This window comes from Emydura macquarii, unplaced genomic scaffold (genome assembly GCF_026122565.2).
Source record: "Emydura macquarii macquarii isolate MOO-44397 ecotype Brisbane River unplaced genomic scaffold, CSIRO-AGI_Emac_v2 contig_3322, whole genome shotgun sequence".
Classification (NCBI taxonomy): domain Eukaryota; kingdom Metazoa; phylum Chordata; order Testudines; family Chelidae; genus Emydura; species Emydura macquarii.
The window spans coordinates 764,147-787,710 of NW_027133459.1; positions in this window are offsets into that span (position 1 = coordinate 764,147).

Sequence of the window (23,564 nt, forward strand, 5' to 3'; positions counted from 1 at the left end):
GTGGGTGAGACTGCGCAGTCCCCGTCGTGAGTCTTGGTTCAGTGCCGGGCTGCAAAGGGTGGCTATTAAGAAGAGACCTGCAGTGGGGGATGTTTGTCACGGAAACTGGGGGCTCCTGGAAGTAGTCGAGCAGTTCAAGGGGCATGGGGAAGGGCCGTGAAAGGATTAATGACTGGGATGATGGAGGAGGGGGCGTGTTAGCAGAGCCAGCTGGGAATTTTTCCATGCATCCCTGTTTTCATGGGATTTGTTGAAAGGGATCTGTTGGGTGGAAAATCATCAGCTGCTGGGAAGATTTCAGTGGGACGAGAGGGGTAGGTTTCAGGTCCGGGAGGAAATCTGGGGTCCCAAAGACAGACTGTTGCACTCATGAAAGAAACAGCAGGAAATTATTCAGGGGACAAGGCAGTATGCGCGTTTATTATGAATATAGAAAATATTTGAAAAAGCAATTGTCTAAAACACACTTCCACACACACACACACACACACAGAATTCTGCAGGAGGGATACAATTACCAGCCTCTGTGTTGCTCGAGCTGAATCACTGGCCAGGTAACTCAGACACGGGGATGGAGCCAGGCTCTGTTGGTTGCGACACGATGCTCCTTGGGGTTTGCAGAACAACCCAAAGCCCAGGTTTCTTCACCCCATTTTTGTATTTATCCATCCCCATTTGGGTCTATGGATTTCGTCATGTCAGATCATCTCTGTTTGATGGAATTGTCAATTACATTTCATATCACAAGCATGCCAGCAGCTTTCCCATTATTCTTTCATTCCTGTGTCACATTTTGTTTTGTTTCTGTTCTTGGGTGTTAACTCCCCTGTTTACCAGGGTTATCTTGATCTTCGGCCCTCTGGGTTGTAAAAGTTCTTTAAACCAAAGCATCTTCTCTCTCGAAGCATTACCTCAGCAATTACTTCCTCGCCGTCTTATCTCAGCAGACTCAAACTGCATTCACTCCTCACTCACACTTATTAAAAATCATGACATTCTTATCCCATTACATTGGTACAATATCTTATACTTACTAACATAATAAAATCCTTACACCTCCACCAATTCTATTAATACCAATTTTACTAAAAGGAAATAAAAGAAATCTTCTTTGCCCTCTCATTGCTCCATGATCAACCACATTCCCGATACGCATTGGGCACTTTGCTTCACTTGTAAATTATCACACTGAGATTTCAGGATGTTCCCAAACGTTCATACGTAGATCTTCACAAACAGGGCCCCAATGTGTCATAAATGTGAAATCACAAGATGTTTAGGCAGGATGTTCCCACCCATATGTTCAAGCCGTCACTTATCATAGTGGAGCTTGGGGTGGCGTGAACAAACAATCAATGTGTACAGAACATCTCTATCTATAATGAGTAATTTTATTCTTTCTCAGTGTGAGGGTTAACCCTTAAGCTTCAAATACTGTATCCATGGTCTGGGCCTGCTCTGGTTCAGGCCTACATCATAGCGCTGGGGCCTACGTTATTGATGGAATGGGTCATTTCCCTCTGTGTGTTATCATCTCAGGGCCAAGTACTGGGAGGCGATTTGAACACGTGATTCCAATTTAACATATATTCGCCTTCCCCAACAAAACATAAACCACATTCCAATAAGACACATCACACTTAAAATCAGACCTACTATCAGTGGGTGTAGGACTATTGACAAAGGGTGGCTATTAAGAGGCGACCTGCGGCGGGGGATGTTTGTCACGGAAGCCAGGGGGGTCCTGGAAGGAGTCGAGCAGTTCAAGGGGCAGAGGGAAGGGCCGTGACAGGGTTAATGACTGGGACGATGGAGGAGGGGCGCGTTAGCAGAGCTGGCTGGGAATTTTTCCATGCAACACTGTTTTCGCGGGATTCATCGAAAGGGACCCATTGGGTGGAAACGCATCAGCTGCCGGGGCAGGGATGGGAGGGGTCGGTTTCAGGTCCGGCAGGGAATCTGGGGGTCCCCAAGAGAAACCCTCACCGAAGAGTGGGAGATCTTGCCTGGAACCAGGGGGATACCGAGTTTCCAATCTGCCGGAGCCGGGCTCTGAAGTTGAATCACTCTCATTGGGCCTGCTGGAGCTGATCCGCTTTGCGTAAATAATAAGGTCGCGCTTTCGTTCCAGGGAGGGGTGAATCCAAGGGCCCACCTCAAACCGTCTCGGGAAAGGGAATCCCTGTTTTCCAACCAGCCCCTTCTCTTCACTGAGCGTCTTGCTAGAAGTGGTGGGATAGTGCCCCTGTGCACACGACCCTCTCCGCTCCTGGCTTCGATCCCTTCTTCGCCGGTGGTGCTGGCAGGGCGGTGGATCTGGAAACAGGACTGATTGCATAGGTGGCGTCGGAGCCCTGAAGGAGACGAGAGACAACGGTGGGTGGGGCAGGAAACAAAGAGGGCAGAGGAGACAGGGGGTCGGTTCACGTTACCTCTTCTTCCAGCCCTTTTTCTGGAGGCTTGGGGGTCTGGCTTGTCTCAGCGCTCCTGGAATCCAGTTCCACAAGATCAAGGTTTGAAGGCTCTGCTCCTAAACGACACAGGGAATCAAGAACTGATGTGCCAGGAAAACTGGAAGCGACCCCCCCAGCCTGACTTTCTGATCCAGCCAGCTCTAGCAGAGTTTCACAGCCACCAATTCACAAGCCATAGGACGCATGGGATCTCCTGGATCATCAGTCCAGCCCCTACCATCACAGGCAACCCTGTCCCAATCAAGAATTTATCACGCTCCATTTTAAAGCTACTTAGGTTGTTTGCCCTCTCCCCTCACCCAGATGAGCAGGAAAGGCACTATCTGCCTGTCTCCAATGAAGTTAAGCAAGGTGTGTGACCAAAAACAACCACTGCCCCTTGATATGTGAATCAGCAGGGGGTAGGAAACCCACAGCAAGGGAAGAATAGCAGGAGGTCATTTTGAGTCAGGGGGACAAAGCAGTGAGTTTGGGAAGATGTAAGGTGAGAGGAGACGCTGTCTTAGATGGACACAAGGGGTCAGAGAGCTCTTGTAAGTGAGGAAAGATGGGTCCTTCCCCAGGGGTCCATGGACCACAGCTATTTCTGGCTCAGACATTGGCTTGCAGAGAGATTATGGCCAAGTCCCATCCCCTCTTGTTATCCCCAGCTGTAAAAACAACTGGGGAGAAGGATAACTTCATGGTGAAGTGCTGGACAGTGACCTACACGGGCTAGGTAGTATTATCCTAAGTAGTCATCGCCAATTGCCCTGTAGGAGTAAATCACGATGGTCTAATTCATCATGTACCCGAGGGGGGTTTGCATCCTGCGCTTCCGGCTGCAGATCCTGTCCTCTTCCCTAGACTGGGCCGTCAGTCATTCCCGGGGCTGGGGGGAGCGGGGCATGATGAGGGGACTCAAAGGAGAGAGAAACTGGTGGAGAATGCGGGCCCCCAGACCTACCTCTCTTCTTATTGCAGCAGCAGCAGAGGAAAGCAAGCAGGCTGGCCCCTGGAATCAGAAAGCGCCAGTAGTTCCATGATGGGGAACTCTTTGGGGACCCAGGTAGTGTCACTACAGAGACAAGAGAGAAGGGGCATGGGAAGGGTCAGGACAGAGACGGCTGCCGTCTGGCAGCTGGGTGGACAACCCCACCCCTCCCCGGTGAGGTTACCTGTGAAATTGAAGGACCGCCTCCACGGGATCTGGAGGGAGATGCCGTTCCCATTCCCCTGGTGCCCCTTGTGCATGGCTCCAGACAGGCGATCCGCGCTCGGCAGCAGCTGAGGAGGGGGACCTGAGGGGAGCAACGAAGGGGAGGGGTCAGCGGGCGAACCAGAGCGCTGTGTGCGAGGAAGGGGCGGTTATTCTCTGTAATGGGCACTAGAGACAGCAGAGTGTGGGGACAGGGGAGGGGCGTCGGTGCGGAAGTGGCATTGCTCCTTCCGTTCCCAGAGCTGGGAGTGGGAGACTGCAGGTGACCCGGGGTGCATGGAAGGGGGTGGAAATGGGGGAGAGCACGCCGGGCCTCCGTAAACATCCATAATATCTGTGTAATGAAGGGGAAATGGGAGAGTGCGGGCCGGGGCCCCCCAGATTGTCTTGAATCCTGATTTCCAGCCCCTGGCATGCAGTCAGCGTGGGACCCTGCTCTCTTCCTAGAGCCGTGACCCCTCGGGCTGGACGTAGGGGTACCTGGGGGGTGTTCTCTGGGCCTGTGCTGTATGTGGGTCCCGCTGGCATTGACCACCATAAATTCTGAGCTGTGTCACTGGGCCGAGACCCACGGGAGCTGGGGAGCCCTGGCGGATGAGGGTCTTGGGTGCTCCTGGAGGAGACCAGAGATACTGCTTTCCTGTCGCCGGGTCCTGGGCGCTGGGAGTGAGCCCCTGCGCTGGCAGGAAGGGTTTAAACTGGCGGGGAGGTGGGGAACCTCACAGGGAGGTGTGGGGAGGGTCCTCAACCCACTGTGGTTCCTCCAGATCCGGGATGGGGGCGAAGAGATGTTCCGCTTTGTGTCCACACAGACACAATTTCGGTGTGCGGGAGTCGCTGCCTGGGGCCACGGGCAGCTCCGTGGTTGGACTTTGCCCTCATCAGATGTGACTTTCCATCCAGCATGAGGTGTCTGCGGGGAGCCGGCATCCTTGGCATTGTCCCTGCCTGCAAGGACCGGGTGTCCCGTCAGCCGATACTCACCAGTCTCTGAGGATGTGGAGGGAAGGGCATCTCGGCTGAGGGGGCTGGGACCTTGTGGGTTCACAGCCCCTAATGGAGTCGCTGTGGTGATGCAGGTAACCAGAGAGGCAGTGACTAGGGAGCAAACACAGGGGGTAGCAGAGATGAGGCCTAGCAGGACATCCCCAGAGTCACCCAGATTGTCCCTCCATCTGCAACATATTCCTTAATAACCTAGAGGATGGGGTGGATTGCACCCTCAGCAAGTTTGCAGATGACACTAAGCTGGGGGGAGTGGTAGATACACCAGAGGGCAGGGATAGGATACAGAGTGACCTAGACAAATTGGAGGATTGGGCCAAAAGAAATCTGATGAGGTTCAACAAGGACAAGTGCAGAGTCCTCCTCTTAGGTCGGAAGAATCCCATGCACAGCTACAGACTGGGGACCGACTAGCTAGACAGCAGTTCTGCAGAAAAGGACCTGTGGGTAACAGTGAACAAGAAGCTGGATATGAGTCAGCAGTGTGCCCTGGTTGTCAAGAAGGCTAATAGCATATTGGGCTGCATTAGGAGGGGCATTGCCAGCAGATCAAGGGAAGTGATTATTCCCCTCTATTCGTCACTGGTGAGGCTGCATTTGGAGTATTGTGTCCAGTTTTGGGCCCTGCACTACAGGAAGGATGTGGACAAACTGGGGAGAGTCCAGTGAAGGGCAGCAAAAATGGTTAGGGGGCTGGAGCACAAGACTTATGAGGAGAGGCTGAGGGAACTGGGCTTGTTTAGTCTGTAGAAGAGAAGAGTGAGGGGGATTTGATAGCAGCCTTCAACTACCTGAAAGGGGGTTCCAGGGAGGATGGGTCTAGGCTGTTCTCGGTGGTGGCAGATGGCAGAACAAGGAGCAACGGTCTCAAGTTGCAGGGCGGGAGGTCTAGGTTGGATATTGGAAAACCTTTTTCACTAGGCGGGTGGTGAAGCACTGGAAAGGGTTACCTAGGGAGGTGGTGGAATCTCCATCCTTCGAGGTTTTTAAGGCCCGACTTGACAAAGCCCTGGCTGGGATGATTTAGTTGGGGTTGGTCCTGCTTTGAGCAGGCGGTTGGACTAGATGACCTCCTGAGGTCCCTTCCCACCCTCATCTTCTATGATTCTATGATTCTAAATCCCCACCCCAGGAAGGAGCATCCCAGAGACGTGGTTCCCAGCACACACAAATCCACTCTTTGCTTTGAGAAACAAATCCCAGTGCCACTCCTTTCCCCCAAGCCCCTCTGGGTCATTGTCTCCTTCTCCCCGGATAACTCCCTGGTGACCTTCCATCCCTGCTGCCGGGCTCAGTGATTTCCAGGCCTGAAGGGACTATTGTCACCTAGGCTGACCTCTGAAGCCAGGGGAGGCAGACCAAGGAAAGAGTGGCTGGATCCGGGACGGTGTGAAAGGCAGAAGGTCATCCAAAATTTCCACCACAGAGGAGAGAAGAAGGGTAGGTCTAGAAGGACAGGTTCACGTCTTCTTCCGTTTGCCACCTCTACTAGGGTGGCTAATTTTGTTTGGCCGTGTTCTTGGAGGTTTCATCATGACACAAGCTTTCATTCAAGAGTCATCTTGAATTCCTGGAGACCCAAGGGAAATCCTGGAAGGCCGGCAACCCTACCCTACTGATATGTCCCACCTGGCTTCAGAGAGATGTCTTCTATGGATGAGACTTCGGCATCCCCCGAACCTTCAGTGCCCAGTCTTTCTGCTGCACCTGGAACGCTAGGAGATGGGTGAAGGTCTGGCACCCACGTCTTGCCCTCAGGATCCACCACGGGGAGGAGTGATTTGATTATGAGTTTGGAGTGGAGTTTGTTGGGGGCCCATGGAGGGCAGGGGTGTGTGCGTGTGAATCCATAGAGTCACCGATCTTCAGACCACAAGGGATTACTTGATCATCTGCTCTGGCCTCCTGTATAACACCGGCTATTAAATGTAATCCAATCCTCCCTTGCTACGGAGTGCAATCACTTGTGTTTGACCTTCCGGGAAGCCAGCTCATCCTTTTTCCCCTCCCTCCCTCCGTTTCCAAACCAGACAATGGGTCAGCCCCACATCATGGCGTAAAGTTTCCAGAGATTTTGAAGGCATGGGAAAAAGTGCTTTTGTTTTTTTGGGGGGGAAATTTGGGGGAAAATTAAAAATCTCTGCAGTAGTTACCTATCAAAACGAAACTTGAGTTACTCCTTCAACAAATGGAACTCTGCGGACCACCCCAGGGTCTAAGATTTCCAGAGGAAGCTGCACCTTCCTTTGACATTTTTTGGGGGTCTACATTCATGTTGCTATCCCCGTCAGTACCCGGCCCAGTGGACCAAATTTGGTGACGAATCCCGGTCATGTGCCACCTGGGGAACATTGCGTGGACGCTAAGGAGAGGGGTCCACCAATGGAAAAAAAGGTTGAAAACCCCTGATGTAGGGTTGCGTTAGCATCTTAGGAAGTGCTGGTTTGGTGTATTTATGAAATCAGAATCAATTCTCTTAGTTTCGATTCGTGTATAGCCTGTGGGTTGAAAGGAGTAAGTAAATAGACCGGATCTGACATGATCATGCAGATGCAGAAGCAACGAAAGTTAAAAGATCATCAAAGGACATGCCGGGAAGAGATGGGGTGAAAGGTTACAAGGGATGGAGGAGCTGGGCTGTTCAGGACAGGGGCAGGTCACTTACCCAGTGTCAGGAGGAGAGTTGGCGCCATGGGGTCCTGGTCCCGCCGCGGAGGGGAGCTGGATTCCTCGTCGCCGCCGGCTCACAATCACCTGAGAGATACTGGCAGGAAACCAACCTCCTTGTCCCGTGTTGCCTCTCAGCCCCACCAGAGCGGCAGGAAACGCTGCAGAGTGCCCGCCACATCCGAGAGGCTGTGCCCTTCCCCGTGAGTCTCAACTTCTCAACAATCCCCGCGTGGGGGTGCGAGTGTCCTTCAGTTTCGGCCATGCAACCTCCCCCGCCTCCTGGACTGAGCCGCTGTGCCCCAGCCCTCCCCTTTCATCCCCGAAATCCTGCCGCAGGAGGGCAACTGCCAGAGACGCCTGCTAGAGGCTTCAGCCAGGATTCACAGGAACTGCCCGGCCATGGCAACCATCCCCACAGGGTAGTGCTGCCAAGCTCAGAAGGGAAACTGAGGCACATGCCAGGGTCATGGAAAATATTACCCAAAATTCCCCCTTGGTCACAGGTGGAGTCGGCTGGAAATCCGGCCAGAACAGGGGGAGACTAAAAAGATGGGACCGTTCCATTCAGAAGGGAGACGTCTAAGGGGTGTGTGTGAATATGACCGAGGTCTATAAAATCAAGGGGTGTGGAGGAGGTGGAGGGGGAAGGGTTATTTACAAGAGGGTGGGGACCTGAGGAAATTAGCAGGCAGCAGGTTTAAAACAAACCCGAGGAAGAACTTCTTCGCGCACAGTCAACCGGTGGAACTCACTGCTGGGGGACGTTGTGAAGGCTGAAAATATAGCTGGGTTCAGAAAAGCAAGAGCGATCCTCATGGAGGATCGGTCCATCAATGGCTTGTAGCCAAGTTGGTCAGGGACGCATCCTCCGTGCTCTAAACCTCCAACTGCCAGGAGCCGGGACAGGACGGCAGGCGATGGATCGCTCGATAAATTGCCCTCAGCTGTTCCTTCCCTCTGAAGCGTCTCTCTCGCTCACCAAGAGAAGTTGCTCCAATAACACCTGCTCCACCATGTCCTCCTGGAGGAAGGCGCTTAGTGGGACATCTTTGTGCCAGCTTATTGATCAGGTCTATTTCAGCCACGCCTGAGGACCTGGCCATAGATCAGGGAGCCCCGGGGCGGTGGGTAGGGCCTGGACGCTCTGAGGGCGAGCTGAGAGATCAGTGGGGTTGCAGCCACCAGCATGACTTTTTGGGGTGGTGGGTTTAGCGAGGAGGGGGAAGCGGAAGCGAGGGCTGGGGAGAACTGGGGGGGATGGGCCGGTGTGGAGCGTCGGGCAGAGACTGTTGTGGGGCGGAGGGGGGAGAAAATGGCCCGTCAGCCACTTTAAAAACGGGAGGAAGGTCTCTGGATTCCCAGAGGCATCTGGTTTTGCTGTGTCTGTGGGTCGGGTCTCTGGTTCGCGAACGCCAGGGGGGAAGCCATCGCTGGAGGGTCAGAGCAGGAAGGAGACCCAGCGTGGGGTGCATGTCCATCCTTTAATCCCAGGGCAGGCAGGGGGCACAGGCCTGGGGCACCGTGGCCTGCGCTGCAGAGCCAGCCGACGCGCCGAGCGGGGCAGCCAAGAGGAAGCAGCCGGCGCCGCTGCGGTCGCAGAGGTGATTGATCGTTTCCGTTCTCTCCCTGCCCCCACCCCATCCGCCCCATCGGAGCCCTTCCTCTTCGCAGCGGGAGGAGGGCGGCATTTCACCCTGCAGTGCCTCCCCGCCCCCACTTCGATCTGAGCCTCACACCCTCTGACCTGCCCCGGGGTCACGGAGGCGCACAACCACCAAGTGGTAAAACAGGGGAAACCGAGGCACGATAACGCAGTGGCAGGGGAAACTTGAACCCCTGAGTCCTGCGTCCCACTGGCTAATTTGGCAGCAGCCTAGGAAAGGCTCAGTCATTAGAAACCAGGCGAGTTCTCCACTGAGAGCAATAAAGCCAACTTGTTTAAAGTGAAATGCTCCTTCATTCGCTGATCCCTGGGCATTTTCCCAACACATTTGGCCTTCCTCAGATTGCCCCTGCTGCCTCAGTGGGACCCAGCTTTCTCCATGTCCCGATCCCCTGATTAGCTCGACTGGGCAGCCCTTCACGAGCTGCCGTGTTCCACCCTAGAAATGGCCGCATTTCAGTGCTGGCAGCGAGATCCCCTTCTGCAGCGATTGGCCCGATGCTGCTCAACTGCTGTCAAACTGCCCCCCGGGAGTGGCGACGTTTCAGCCTCGGGAGTAGATCCCTTTGGAAGGGCAGCGCTCGTTGGGTTCAAGAGGGGTCAGTCCTCACCCCAGAGCTGGATGCATTTCAGTGGGTCGATTAATGTATCCTCGGCTGGAAAGCCCCTTCCCATGCTGTGAATGTTGCATAGATCGCTTCCTTGTGGGCTTTCCTCCAGCCTTGTGTGTGTGTGTGTGTGTCCCTCCCTTCTGCCCCTTACTGGATGGGATGAGCCCTGGTGTGTGTGTGTCTGTCAGGGCCAGTCCCATATATTGCCCCTTAATGAAAACCAATTTGATTTTATTTGGTTCAAAGTATTTTTGAAACCCCAGATCTCAGTGGGAAAGGAGCGAGAGTAATAATATTCAGGACGTCCCATTGTCAAAGACGGTTTCCCACCACCCAAAGACACAAGCAGTGTTTGAGCAGACGTAGGGAGAGGGGCCACGCCTGAAATATTTCACGTCTTTTGGCAAATGCTTTTCTCGGACAGATGAAAACCTGGACTCCCTGGTCATGGCTCTAACGGGTGTTCTGAAGACAACCCAGGAGTAATGATTACTGCTCTAACCCACTCCCTTTGCAGGGCCGGGCTGGAACCCAGGAGTCCTGGATCTCATCACCCTCCGCTCTAACCCACTAGACCCCAATCCTCTCACGGAGCCAAGATAGAACCCAGGCGTCCTGGCTCCCAGCCGCCCCTCCCCCAACCCACTAGACCTCACTCTCCTACCAGAGCCAGGACAGACCCCAGGAATCCTGGCTCTAACCACTAGACCCCACTCCTTCACATTTGAAGTATGTAAGGAAGACGTTTGCGGCCATTGGTGGGTTTTGCGGGGAAGGGAAAGCTGGTGGGGGGAGCTGAGGCACGACGAGGAAGGGGCTGCGGTGGCCACAGGGGCCGTGATCAGTTGAGGATTTCGCTGTACACCATGGCCTCCGAATTTCCTCCTCTCTGCTGGGCCATGGAGCTGGGGAAAGTCTGCATGGAATAGCAGGTAATGCTCGCCTAGGAAAGAAAAGCCGGGGGCTCGTGTCAGCCAGGGGGTGCTGTGCTGCTGGGAACTTGGTGGGGGGCTGAAAAGGGGGGCACTGACTCTCCCCCATCTTACCGAGGGGTTGCACCCTGCCCTGGAATCTGCATCCTCTTCTCTCTCGCCCCTTCCCTGGGGGTTTCGATCCACTAGGGGCTTCCCCCTAGGGGGGCTGGGCAGCGCCGCCTGGTTGTGGGTCGCCGGCTGGGCCTGTCCGTCAGGGCTCTGCTGCTGCAGAACTAATCACATAACAGATCAGCTGCCCGGTCTCCCCGGGGAAAGGGAGGGCGAATATCTCCTCCGCGCCACGGTTCCCACCTTTAACCCCTAGGGGGTGACCTCACCTTAGAGTTACCCGCCAGGAAGCCAGAGTCTGGCAGTCAGAAATTCCCCTCTTAAAGGGGAGGTGCCCATCAGACCCCTCCTGTCCCATGTACCAGGGGAAGCCAGCCCCCCGACCCCAGTGTTCCAGACCCCATGGCCCCCGCCCATAGAGCATGTGTCTCCATCCCCCATGGGGCAGCTAGGTGCATATTACTTACCTATTCCAGCCCCAGTGGGTGTGTTGATGTATACGGGCCTGGAAGAGGGAAAGCCAAAGATCAGTGTTGGGGCAGGTTGCGCTGGGGGTTCTGGTCCCAGGGCAGGAAGCTCTAGGGTCATTGGGGCAATGGGCCTGGGGATAGAGTAGGTGGGTGGGCGAGGCGAGGTTTATGTAGCCCTGAATATGCCGGGCTGCAGCTTTTGTTTTCTGCATTCATCCGTTCCCTCTCATTCATCACCTGCTGCGTCCTTCCTTCTTTCATACCCTCCTTTATTCAACGTCTCGTCCTTTCATTCATTCATTCATTTTCTCTTTCATACCCTCCATTATTCAATGTCTCTTTCTTTCTTTCGTTCTCAATATCTCCTCTTCTTTTCTATTCATGCTTCCTTTCTCATATTCACTTATCCATTCTCTCTTTGATTCCATTTTTCACACCTTTTTCTCTGTCTCTCCACCATCTTTTCTACTTCCTTTCTTCCTTCCTGACCTCTTTCTGTCTCCGTCTTTCGTTCTCTGTCTCACCAGCCTCTCTCTCATCCGTTGCCTCTTAAACTCATTCATTCCCCCCGTGTTCTCTGTCATTCATTCATGGGCTTGGGAGGATTCGCTCTTCATCAGGAATGAACGGCAAACGTCAATTTTGTCAGACACACGCAAATTTACTCCCCTGAAAAACTCCATCCATGATCATTGTAATTTACACAGAGGCAAAGTAAGAAAAATGCTGCTTGAGAATGTATTAGTTTGCTTTAAGGATATTGACTTTGTATATTGGGACGTGGGCCATTGGAAAACTGTTTAAGTGGCTACCCAGTTGCGGCTGTTTTGCATCTCAGCGTTTCCTGTCCTTAAATAATTCATCCAGTCCCCTTCGGAATTTCCCGCCACTGTGAGATTTTATAGGGAGAGAAACTGGGGGCGTGGAGAGGGCTTAAAAATAACCATCGACATTCCCCATTTAAAGGATAGAACAATGAAAATCAAATTCTGCCAGACCTTCAATGAAGATCCTCCCACCTTGGCCTGGGGGAGATAGGGACTGTGTCGATTAGATTACAAGAGATTTGATGTTGGGGACCTAGGAAATTTACCCCGATTACATATCGAGCTGGGGCAGCCGTTCCTGTTCCACCCCCAGCTGACGACGGGGATGGGCCAGGGCAGGCACGGACAGCCTGCGAGGGATGAACAGACCCAGTCCCCGTGGGACGGGGGTGAATCAGTCTGTGGAGTTGCGGTAACTTACTGTGTTGGTGCCGTGACGCCGTCTGCGAAGAGAAGAGGAAATAGAACAGTTAAACAGGAGGCAGCGTGGCCTAGTGGGTAGCTGCCCAGACTGCGAGGTGGGAGCCCTGTGGCTGGCTGACCGGGGAGCAATTTTAGAGCGACGTAGGACATCGTGATCCAAGCCTGTGGGGCGTGAAACCCACCATCTGTGAAGGGGGGGAGGCTGAGAGCTGACCCGGCCGCCGTGCATGGTCCCGGAGACAGCCGCTGTTGTCTGCCTGGAGTAAATGCAGGCTGGGGGTTTCCAAAGGGACCCCACGGCCTCTGCGGAGACCCCTGGGCAAAGAGGCAATGGTCTGGCCTGTGTGCAAGCAAAAGACCCAGGCCAAGTGGCCGCCCATCACTGAAAGGACGAGCGCCCTGGCTTTGGACTGGACGAGGCAGAACGCTGGGGTGAGAAATGCCGTGGTGAGGACACGGTAGCGTGTTCATAAAGCATTGGCTCCAGATTGCATCTTGTGGGGTCATAGGATCAGAGAAAATCAGGGTGGGAAGGGACCTCGGGAGGTGTCTAGTCCAACCCCCTGCTCACAGACACAGCCCACCCGAAACGTGCCACCCACCCACCTGTCCGCGGAAGGGAGGATCGGATACTGATCTCCTCTATCAAGCGCTTTGAGCTCTGCACCAGGTGACATCCAGGCATGATCATTAATCAAGGCCAGTTGGATCTCCCCCGACTCCCCAGTCCCAAACTCCCTCGCTCCCAGCAATTCAGGGCTCCTAGGCAGGAGACCCAGCTTCCCCTGCTCGTTCCGGTCTTTCCCCCCAGAGGTACCTTTCTTTCTCCTGCAGAGGCAGATGAGAAGCAGCAAGGGGAACATGGCTGCAGCCCCCAGGCCTCCGGCTATCAGGTGGATCAGCGGAGGCCAGGCTGCTGACGAGAAGGGGACGGGTGAGCTGCCGGCAAGCGAGGGGTGTTTTGCACCCACTGCCAGCACACAGGGACAATTCGCCGCACCCCCTCGATGGAGGTGTTTTCTAGTCCTTGGCAGGTCAGACGTGGGAGCCGCACCCCAAGAAGTACGGTTGTAAATCCTGCCGTAGTGAGGGTGACCAGACGGGATGTGTGAAAAATCAGGACAGGGGATAGCGGGTTATAGGCGTCCCTGTAAGAAAAAGCCCTGAATATTGGGACTGTCCCTATAAAATTGGGACATCTGGCCGCCAACTGGTCTGGTGGTCTCTGTCTCCCTGTCCCCCACGCCTCATGCTCTCCCGGCAGCGATAACAGCTCCCTGGCAAGCAGCTTGCCCAGTGGTTTGGGCGTGGAAGTGCCCATGGCATTGTAAGCCCAGGCATGAGGCCCCCGCTGGGACTTTTGCACAACACAGACCTGCTGAGTCGACTCTGCGGCTTGAGCCATGTCCACACTGCAAACAGACTGGGCATGGACCCAAGTACGGCTGCCCCCCAACAGGGTCCTAGGACCCAGTTCTGGAGCGCTTGCTGACCCGAGTCAGCTGATGTCTGTGTGGACGGAAGGGGGTGGCGTGTGTTCAAACCGGAGTGAGACTTGGGCTTTGTGTGAAGTGTAGACCTACCCTGAGTGGAGCCTGGGGAACTCTTCGCTGTCACGGTGAGGTTCACAGGTTGGCTCCTGGGCGACGGGACCCACCTTCCCCGCATGTTCTCCTCGTACTTGCAGGTGAATTCCCCGGTGCTGTTGGGACCGGCCTGCGGGAACCTGAGCACAGAGATGTTCCTCACGCCAGTGTAGGGCTCCGTGGTGCTGATCTCAGATCCCGCATCCCCGGGGACCATCTCGGCTCCGTCCTTGTAGAAGTGAAACCTCCGCTCACCGGTGTCCCTGGGAGCCATGCAGGTGATGTGCAGGGGGAGCCCTTTGCTCACCGCTCCGGACGGGGGATCCATGCTCAGCACCGGCTTGGGAGGGGGATCTGAGAGGGGCAGGAAAAAGGAGGGGGTGTCTTATCACTCCTAGCTAGTGCAGCAGCTCTGGTCTGGGGTGACCTGTCCCATTCACTAATCTCTATCTGCAGCACCTTGCACCCCTTGGGTGGGCCCTGGATTCCCTGGGCCCGGTTCACCCCGATACAGACCGGACCGCAGAGGCCCGCCTACAGAAAGGAGCCCCAGTATTAACCTGGCAGGAGAGTAACGTAGCCAGGAGGCCAACGGTGAAAGAGGAGGCGTCTTCTCAACCCAAGCTCTGCCAGCTCCACCCCGATGGCTGCATCCAGGGGGCTCCCTGTGGGGATGGTCCCCCTAGACCCCCGTGATGTGCTCTTCAGGGATGAGAGGTCCCAGGTGGGGAAGGGACTGGAAGAAGCAGCCCCTTGGCCCTGTGCAACCCCTGTGATATCACACTCGCACAAGAAGGAAGCCTCACCTGTCAGTGACACGGAGACGGGTGGGCTGTTGCCAGAGGGGATCCATCGTTCAGACCAGAGGAGCTGGTACCCACAGGCGTACACCCCGCCCGTCCCCATCTGGGCCCCAAGGTCCAGCCGGTCGCTCTCCCCGGCGGCTGGCAGCTCTTCGAGGTGCTGCTCCCCACTTTGCTTGAAGAATCTGTATCTTCTCTCCCCGTCAGACTTGGGTGCCATGCACTGCAGGGCCACCCGCTCCCCTCGGAGATACATGGGCTGGGGGGGATCCAGGGTTAACGTGGGGGCCGGTGGTGGAGCTGGAATAGATCGAAGGGGTGGTAGAGACAAAGGGGAGGCAACGGGGAAACAAGAAACATTAAGAAATCATCCCCACGGGCAGGTTGTCACAGCTGTATCTGTGTTGCACCATGCCCACCCTGTGCCCCAGGCCTGCGGCTTGAGCTGTGTCTGCACTGGGAAGTGGCAGGGCTGGGACAATGACTCGGATTCTGATCTGTGCCCCCAGCGGGGTCCTGGGCGTGGGTCAGGTTAATTTGCGTGTGGATGGAAGGGAATCAGAACCCAGCCGTGTCCCCAGTGTGTCCGTGTCCCCCTCAGGACCCCAACCCACTCTTCAATAGCATCTTTGCTTCTTTGAAATATCTCAGGGTAGTGTCAGATCCCACTACCCAGGGGCCCATCACCATGGGATGTCACGGAGGCCCTAGTTTAGCGAGATACCAGGAAGAATTTGACAGTATGTGGATTACGGGAATACAGAGCACTGTATCGGTGAAGAACGTAAGAATGGCCATGCCAGGTCAGACCAATGGTCCATCTAGTCCAGCAGCCGGGGCTAGATGCTGCAGAGAGAATGAGCAGAACAGGGCAACTATCCAGTGATCCACTTGTCCATGCCCAGCTTCTGGCAGTCAGAGGTTTAGGTGGTGACTAATTACTCTGATTAATTACACTCACTGTTATAAACTTACGCCCTTTTTCTAGTCTTGAATTTGTCTAGCTTCAAGTCCTGGCCATTGTATTTCACTAGCCCATTCTCCACTACAGCCCGTTATCAAATATTTGTTCCCCATGTAGATACTTGTAGACTGGGATCAGGCCACCCCTGAACCTTCTCTTTGTTTAGCTACATTGAGTCCTTGAGTATTTCACAGGTTTTCCAATTCTTGAATCATCCTCATGGCTTTTCCTTGACTCCTCTCCAGTTTATCCACATCGTTCTGGAATGGTGGACACAGCAGAACCGGACACTGGATTTCAGCACCGGTCACACCAGTGCCACAGGCCAAGATAAAATAACGTCTCCATTCCTGCTGGAGATCCCCTTTGATGCATCCTAGAATGGCGTTAGCCCCTTGGCCGCAGCCTTGCACTGAGAGCTCACATCCCATGGACAGCCCGCCACGACCCTCTGTCTTTTTCAGAGTCACCAAATGTCTCAGGGTTTAAGACAATCTCTTGCTATCAGACACAGCATGAGACCTTCATGGCGGGGTAATTCTCCCACCTCTCTCTGCTGTTTGCGAATGGATTGGTACAATGGGTCTGCCTCAGAGAGCGGGGGACGGGACTCAATCACCCTTCCAGTCCCATGCACGGTGGAGTTTTTTTTTGCACCTTCCTTTGAAATGTCTGATGTCGGCCCCTCTCAGAGATGGGATTGAGGGTTAGATGGGCCCTCAGCTCTGAGCCAACTGATGATGTGCCCTAACGAGCTAATGCAGTCTTGGTGTGGAGAAGCAGGGGAATCTCGCCTGGGAGCCGAGAAGTTATTTTACCTCTATTTGACCCGGCTGTGATGGTGGCTGCAATCCCGTGTCTTGTGGTGTCCCTCCCTTTCAAGAAGGTAAACTGGAGCGGGGTCAGAGAAGAGCCGTGACAGTGATGCAAGGATTAGAAAACCTGCTCTGCCACGGTAGATTCCAGGAGCTCAATTTATTTAGCTCAGCCAAGAGGAGGCTAAAGGGTGGCTTGATCCCAGTCTGCAAGTATCTACACGGGTAACAAATATTTGATGATGAGCTGTAGCAGACAAAGGTCTAGCAAAATACAACGACTGGAAGTGAAGCTAGACAAATCCAGACTGGAGAGACGGGGTACATTTTCAATGGTGAGAGTCATTAACCACTGGATCGTGATGGATTCTCCATCCATGACATCTTATAAATCAAGGCGGGATGTTTTCCCAAAAGATCCGGCCTGGGAATTATTGGTTGGCAGTTCTCTGGCCGGTGTGATGCAGGCCCTCAGACTAGCTGACCAAAACACTCCCTTCTGCCCTGGGAATCTGAGTCTGTGTTCTCGGGCACCAGTGGAAAGCAGCCATGTGGGGTCAGGCCATTGTCTGTCTAGCCCCGTAGCTTGTCTCCGACAGTGACCAATGTCAGTGGGGCAGCGTGTAAAATGGGGCAATTCAGACAGATAAACCCGTCCACTAAAAACAGCAAAACTTGGCGGGGTAGGAGAAGTCACGGAGTATCATCCATGGGGCAGGGCACATCACAGTTGGGTCCAGGGTCCCCAGTATTAGTGGGATCTCTTTCAAATGCACCCAGACACCCCAGGTGAGTTGGAGTTGGCGCACTGCTCACCTGTGACCGAGATGGAGACTGGCTGGCTCTCCTGGGATCGGATCCCCCATCGGGACGGTTGGATCCAGTACGCACAGGTGTACGATCCAGATTCCCCCAGACCCGTGACGATCAGGGCGTGTGTGTTGCTGCTCCTAGATGAGACTCTCCAGCCGCCATCCCTGGAGAACTGGAATCCTGTTGCCATGCGAGAGCCAGGGGGCACAGAACACGTGAGGGTGACAGTCTCCTCTGGGAGGTACACGGTACGCGAGGGGTTCAGGGAGAGAGATGGGGCTCCAGGGGGCTCTGGAAAAGACAAATCACGTCTGTCTATGGGGAAAAAGCAACTTGGCAAGAGAAGAGAGGAAAGCCTCAGCGATCTCCCCCAGAAACCCCCAGCCCTCCGCCACGCTACACCCCCCAGCGGAGAGGCCAGAGCTGCCCACGGTGGCAGCGTAAGGCTCCTGTGACCCAGGGAAATATCAAAGGGAGGTGAGTTGAGTATCTCTCAGCACCTGGCAAGGGGATCGAGATGGGAGAACTGGGCATTGACTGCATCTTCGTCCCGGCCATGTCCGTCTCATAGCTACAGGTGTAGGAGCCCGCGATGGCTGGATCGGACGTGTGGAGCTGGAGACGGGTCCCCTGTGGGGTGGAGGTGACTCCCAGCTTTGTGATGTGCCCATTCTTGAACATCTGGAAGGTGATAGACGCGTCGCTCCTGGTGAGCGAGCACAGGATGGTCACAAGGTCATCCCAGGGGCCACTGGCAGTCGCAGAGATGGACGGGGCAGCGGGACGGTCTGAGGGTAGAAATGAAAGGGCGGAAGGAGGAATGAACTGGAGTGACGGTAGAAATGGCAGAGCCAGTGATAGGTTGGGAAGGGCCTAGTGGTTAGAGCACTGGGGTGGTACACTGGGAGCCCGGACTCCTGGGTTCTATCCCCAGCTCTGGGAAGGAAGTGGGGACTAGTGGTTAGAGCAGTGTGAGCTGGGAGCCAGGACTCCTGGGTTCTATTTCCATGCCTGGAATAGTGTGTCCAGTTCTGGTGTCCACAATTTAAGCAGGATAGGGATAAACTGCGGAGGGTTCAGAGGAGAGCCACAAGAAAGATCAGAGGATTGGAAAATGTGCCATTTTCTCGGAGTCTAAGCCCAGAAGGGACCACGGTGAAGCTCCTTCAGGACAGAATAAAACCAGCCACTGAAGGCTTGGCCATGTTCCTCAGATCTACAGTCAGCCCATCGCCACCAACTGAGGTACTGCAGGAATTTCAAGAGCGAGAGATCCAAGGAACTGAACGTGTTTAGCTTCATCGAGGTTAAGGGGTGTGTAGCAAGGTGCTGTGGCTGTCCTCAGAGCCTGGGCCTGAGGAAGGGTCGCTCTGCCCCTGCTGGACAGAATCAGGCCCTGCAGGCCAAGCCACCCGGAAGCAGGGGGGTGGAGCCAGGACAGGAAAGGGCAGTATAAAAGGCCGGCCTAGCTGCTCAGTTGGGGGGAAGTTGTTGCTGGAGGAAGATGTGTCTTCCTGGAGGCTGTAGCCTAGGCCTCACCCAGGCCTGGTGTAGTCACCCTGCTGACCAGAGCCTCCAAACCTTGCCTGACTTGCTGGGCCTGAGTGACTGGGTAGGGCTGCCGGACCCTGGTTGCTGGGAGGAGCTACCCCAGCCTGCTGGGTGGGAGAAACCCCCTCAGGCCGGCCCTGACCTGGAGGAGCTGCCTGGTGTGGAGGACCCACCGGTGTAGACTGACCCTGGTGGACCGGAGGAACCTCTGGGACCTGGAGGAGCTGCCCTCTGCAGATGATACAGAGGAGTTCCTGGACCTGCTGCTGGTCGATGGGGAGGGATGTGCCGGATGCCTGCTCACAGAGTACCCCAATGACCCAGAGGGAGCCATGTGGATTCATCTACCTGGGGATTGGGTGGGAGGAAGTGGCCCAGGGACAGCCATAGCAAGTGGCTCAGGCAGGGGCTAAACCCCATCAATGTGTTGCGGCTGCATCCCCGCTGACTTGGTGGCAAATGCCTTTGCCACTGACAGGCCCTGGACCAAGGTACGGGTTGTGTTGGATTCCCCATTCCCTGTTTTGAGATCCAGCTTGGCCGTGTCTCTGGAAGATCTGCTCTAGCCCAAAGGGGAATTGTGTTGGGTCTTAGACTCAGTGATCACAATTGTTCTTTCTGCTTTGAGAGTCTGTGAAATGGGTGTAATTTATGTGGGGGTTATATTGTCTGTTTGGGGAGCAGCACAAAGAGAGATGAGGATGGGGCCATCCACCAAAGGCAGGAGACTCTAGGGTTGGAACTGGGCAGGCAGGTGACCCTCCCCACACTGCGGGGCTGGGTTCTCATGTGATGGGGATGGGGTAGGGAATCCCCCACTAGACAGCAGGTGAAAGGGGACTTACCCATCACTCGTACCCAGACTGGCTGGCTGCGGGCAGAGTAGAGGTGCTGCCCGTCCTTCACCGCCCAGTACTCACAGTTGTATGTCCCGGCCTTCCCCACCTCAGTCTTCATGACCAGCCAGGGTCCCCCGGCTGGTTCTGCGGTCTCCGTGAAAACCCGCTCCCCGTGCTGATTGTAGAACTGGTAACTGCTCACTGCCTCTCCCGGGGGGGCCGAGCATCGGAGGGTGAGACGCTCCCCGGGCAAATACACGGGGCGCTGGGGGTCAGCGATGACAGTGGGGGCTGGCAGGGGGGCTGAGGATGGGAAGGGAGATGCAGGAGAAGTGAGGCTCCCCCAGCCAGGTGCTGTGCTCCCTGATCCTCCCGCACAAGAAGATTCCTGACACCCCCTGTCTGAGCCCCACAAGCCCTGGGGTCCTGGCTGCATCCCCTGGCCCTAAACCCCACCCTGTGCTCCATGGGGTGAAGGGCAGCAGCCAGTGTCCCCTCAAGGGGGGCGCTGGTTCCCAAGTCGCCATGACGGACTACGCTGGGACCGGTGCGGCTGGGTTGGCTCCCTGTGGGTGTAGATACCGGATGGATGAGGGAAGTGGGAGTGGGGGATGGCAGACGAGAGGAGATGGCCAAGGAGAGAGACTTCTCCCTCGGGAGCCCCCCAGACTAATGTCCCCCCACCTGGCTTGCATCCAGCACTACACTGCACGCGGGCCGTGGTCAGGGTTAAGAAAGCTTCTGTTTTCAGGCCACTCCATTTCCAGCCCCTTAAAGAGGCCTGGCTTTAACGGGGTCGGGGTTGAGGGGGGGGGGTGGTTCTAACCTACCAGAGAATCCAGCCCCTCTAAGGCCCCCACGGGACCCCAGAAAACTGGGCTTCCCGCAAATCACCAGCCACTTCTGAAAGCCTTTCCCAAGGCCCCCTGTGGGTCCCGAATCTGGGAGCAGAGTGAAGCCTAGCCAGAGCGAGAGGCACTCAGAGTCGGGATGCGATCCCCCAGAGAATGCCTGGGACCCCGACAGTGAGAAGCCAGTCACACAAGAGCACATGGGAACCAGTACCACCTGTTTGGTCCCATTCCCCACCCCACGGAGCCAGCCAGTCCCTCTGCACTGGGGCTGGGGTGAAGCTGGCACCCCCTAGAGGTGAAACACCCAATGTCTCATTCTCTGCCCCTGCCCGAAGCGAACCAGGGTCCCACCACCTTGGGGCCACACGACTGAAGTCTGCCCGATGGGGCATTCCCCTTTCATGGAGGGGACCCACCCGGATGCAGAGCTAGGGCACGTGTGAATCAGGTCCCTCCTTACCTGCAGGTGATGCCAGGCGGGGAAGGATCTGGAGGGAAACTGAAGGAGAGAGGAGGAGAGACAGGCAGTGAGAGCTCTGGGGAGGGCCAGGCGAGAAGGGGGCTGGGGAGCAGGAAATGTCATTTAGGGGGGTGTGGGAGGAGTTGGACGAGGCTCATCTGCTGTTTCCCTAGTAGGCAGACAGACAGGAGATGGAAGGAAGCAAACATCATGGAAAGGCCAGGAGCTCAAGATGCAGAAGCAAAGCCCTGGAAAAGCAGCCGCCTAGTGACTGTGAGTCTATTTTCAGAAGCCTGAAGCTCGGGGCTATGGCTACCTGCGCAGAAATGCCCCAGTAGCAGGTCCTGTGCAGCAGGGAAATGCCGGAAGCCCCGTGAGGCTGGAGATGGAGCCTGGGGGACAAGAGGCCCCATGGAGCTGGAGGTGGGATGAGAAGGTGAGATGCAAGGAGGGAAGAAGCAGGGACTGACGGAGGAGTTCAGAGTTACTCACCCAGCAGACGGAGGAGGACACTGAGGCCCATGCTGGGCTACAGAGGTTGCTTCTCCTGGGTGAATCTGCTCCTTCGATGAGCTACCTGAATAACAGCTGAGCGGCGGCTGTCTCGTCCGTCCCATGGAGTGAGACACTTCCCCAAACTCTGCGTGAAGAAAAGAGGAACCAGCTCCTGGGATGGGCCAGCCGGAGTCTGAGAGGTGCAGGGAGGGGTGGTCCTGGTGCAGCCTCATGAATCGGTGGTTGCTGGGAAGCCAGGCATCCAGGATGGAGAAACCTGAGAGATCACCATGGGAGAGTGGCTGAAGGAGCGAGGTAAAGGGGGAATGAGACAGAGGCAAATGGAGGAGTGAAGAGAGGCTGCTTGGCAACTGGAGGGAGCGAGAATGAAAGAGAAAGGGAGGGAAAAGATGAGCGGCGTGGAACAAGAGCGAGGCAAGGAAAGGGTGAATGAGCCGCTGACAAAGGGAGAAGTGAAGAGGGAGAGGAAAAGACGGGGGTGAGGACGAGGAGAGATGCAGAGGGAGGGAGTGGAAGGGAAAGACACCGCAGCAGGACAGAGGTGGTCACTGGCCAAGCACCAGGAAGATGGTCAGAGACAGAAAGAGGCTGAATGAGACAAGGCCGGGAGGGGAAGTGGAGAGCCCAAATCTGAGAGCAGACGGGTGCAGGGGGGAGGGGTGGGGGAACAAAGCCAAACATGCGGTGGGGATGCTTGAATGAAGGACAGACAGACGGAGGAGTGGGGAGGGTGATGAGGAGGGAGGCAGGGAAAGGCGCAGCCCGAAGGAAGGCGTGAACGAGGCAGAGACGGAAGGACGGGTGCAGGGGGAGTCGCTCACCCGGCCCAGGGAGATGGATGTTTAGCTCCGTGCTGGGTGGACCAGGCTGAGCTGGGAAGGTCCATCCCCAGGCCCCGTCTCCTGGGAGCCGCCTGGACCTTTCTGATCACAGCCACAGTAAGTTGTGCTGAAGGGGCGCAGGCGCCTCCCCGCCCCACAGCCTAGGCTCCACGCGCTGTGGGCTGGCCATGGCAGGGCTGGGAGGCTCCCAGCATGCCTTGCAGGTCCCAGCCGCTCAGCGGGGCCAGGGCTGACCCTGGCAGAGGGGATCAGTGTAGGAGCTCTGGAGATGCAGGGTTACCTAGCAACGGCTGCTCAAGTGCATCCGGGCCCTAGCTGGGTACCAGGACACCAGCCCTGCTCAGAGGGTGCTGCCCCAGCACTGAACCTGCTCTCCTGCCTGTGAAGGGCCATGGGGCCAGCACTGGAGATGGGGGTCAGCACGGACTGGGAGGGCAGAGCACCCCTACTGCGTCCCCACTCTGATCCTTGGAGCACAGCACCCCACAGTGCCTGTATCGGAGTCAGCCCTGACTTCAAGGGCAGAGCCCCCCAGGGAGCCATCTCCCACCCTCCTGGCAGCACCGCAGCCCTGGCATTGGCCCAGGGTCATCCCCGACTCAGAACATGCAGCTGGACGGAACCGAATTAGACCTGGAGACCCTCAGGCGAACGTGTCCTGTGCACGGGTGCCGGAAGCGTCTCAGCCGGCAGCAGGACAGCAGAGCTGGGTCCTGCGGCTCCCCGTGCTGGGAGGCCTTTTATCTCTGCACGGCCGGATGAGGATGTGGCCATTTCTTTTTATGGGGCAGGCGGCTGAGCTGCAAAAACAGCCTCAAGCCAGAGACGGTTCAAGCTGACATGGAGGTGGAGTTTGGTCTATTTCTGGATGAGCGACAGCCTCTTTATTTATCCCTCTGCCTCTGTATCTTCTGTCCCTCCAGCTCTTCCTTCCTTTTCTACGACGAGACATCTCTCCTCCCGGGTCCTCGGCCCCACACACCCTCTCCCTTCGTCCTGTCCCGCTACTGCATCCCCATCTCACTGTCTAGCTGTTGTCCCACTTTGTCAGCATCATGGCTAACGTGGGCTGTGACGGTGGAGACAGAGGTGGTTTTGTGGCTGTTCCTGGGGAGGACCTCCCAAGTGCGAGGGGCA